Source organism: Echinops telfairi, unplaced genomic scaffold (assembly GCF_000313985.2).
Source record: "Echinops telfairi isolate 266 unplaced genomic scaffold, ASM31398v2 ScPeMD7_7412;HRSCAF=8450, whole genome shotgun sequence".
NCBI classification, from domain to species: domain Eukaryota; kingdom Metazoa; phylum Chordata; class Mammalia; order Afrosoricida; family Tenrecidae; genus Echinops; species Echinops telfairi.
The window spans coordinates 1106746-1108554 of record NW_022111312.1 but is presented as its reverse complement, the minus strand read 5'-3'; positions in this window follow the sequence as shown (position 1 = coordinate 1108554).

Here is a 1809-nt window from a genome sequence, read left to right as displayed (position 1 = left end):
TGAGTGAGTGAGTGAGTGAGTGAGTGAGTGAGTGAGTGAGTGAATGAGTGAGTGAATGAATGAGTAAGGGAGTGAGTGAGTGAGTGAGTGATTGAGTGAATGAATGAGTGAATGAATGAGTAAGTGAGTGAGTGAGTGAGTGAGCGAGCGAGCGAATGAATGAGTGAGTGAGTGAGTGAGTGAATGAATGAGTAAGTGAGTGAGTGAATGAATGAATGAGTGAGTGAGTGAGTGAGTGAGAATTAATGGGTGAAGCTGTTGGGAAGAGGCAGCAGGGCCACACAGCTGCTCGGAGCCCTTCCAATCTTTTCACCTCTGCCAGGGAGTTACCCCACCTGGGCTGCCCCTCGAAGAGGGACTCTCTTATGGAGGTGAGGGTCTCACTGTTTGCAGGGGCCTGGGAGTCTGCCAGGGCCGGAACAAGCCCCCACTGGCCCAGGCTTGTAAAACCTCACAGCTGTCTTGGCCTGGGCGTCTGTCCCAGGGCCAGGCCTGCTGTCACCATACAGGGGGAGGGCGAGGGTGCACAAACCACCCAGGACTGGAGTTTCCCTGCCTGGGCCTATGACCTCAAAGTCCGAGTTGGGGGTCCTGTGACAGGCTGCAGGGTGGGGGTGCAGGAGAGCCACAGGTGGGCAGCAGGACCCCTCTCTAGTCCCTTCCCTGCTGGGATCAGTCGCAGGCCCACTCCCGAAAGGATGGGTGAGGGGGGCACACCTCAGGGAGGTCCAGAGGGGTCACCGCTCTGAACTGGACATAGCCCTTTGAGGTGGTCTGGGTGGTTAGGCCCTGAGGCTGGCCTGCCTGGGTTCCACCCCAGCCTGACCCTTCCCCAGCTGTGTGGTCCAGGATAAGTCTCCTCCCTGCCCTGACCCCACCCCCTGAGTCTGTGTGTGACGTGGGGGCTTCACCATGCATGTTAGGATTGCATGCAGCTTTGAAAAATACTGACTCGGGGTCTCCCCGACCCCGACCAGAAGAATCTCTGGGTGTAGCTTGGCATTTGTCACACGTCCTAAGGAGAGGGGCCTCGGGACCTCTATCCCCCTGACCACCCCCTACCCAGTGCCAGGACCATGTGTGTGGGGAACACAGGAATCCCCCGTGTAACTGAACATCCACAGAGAGGCTCTCTCATTAGCCCATTCTGTTAGGTAAGTGGTTCTCAATCTTCCTAATGCCGTCACCCTTTAATGAAGTTCCTCATGTTGTGGTGACCCCGTAGGTGGGCGTATCTGCATGTGGGGCGGACCTGCCTGGAGACGGATAGAGGAGCGGTGTCTTGGTTCCTAAGACCATCGGAAATATAGTCTTAGGTGACCCCCGTGAATGGGTCGTTCGACCCCCAGGTTGAGGACCACTGTGTTAGGTGCTGTCCACTCGCAGTGGTCCCAGGTGACAGACCAGAACTGTCCCACGGGGTCTCCTCCGCTGTCCTCTTGACAGGGGCAGATCACCAAGACTTTCTGTCACTGGGCTCAAACGGCCAACCTTTAGGCTGCTCCAGATGAGGAAACGGAGGAGGTGGTCTTGTAGCAGGCCACAGCTAGGATTTGAACCTAGGGGCCTTATGATGAACCACTTGTTTTTTTTAAATCACTTTATTGGGAGCTTTTACAGCTCTTAGCACAACCCACATGGCATTTCTCACTACGGTCTTGTAACGCCCACCAAATGGGGGGGTGGGAACATGCAAGTAAAAAGTATTGAACTCTGGAGAGAAAATGTTTTGAGAAACGATGTACAAATGCGCTTTACACAATTGATGTGTGTATGGATTGGGATAACAGTTGTATGAGCCCCTAATAA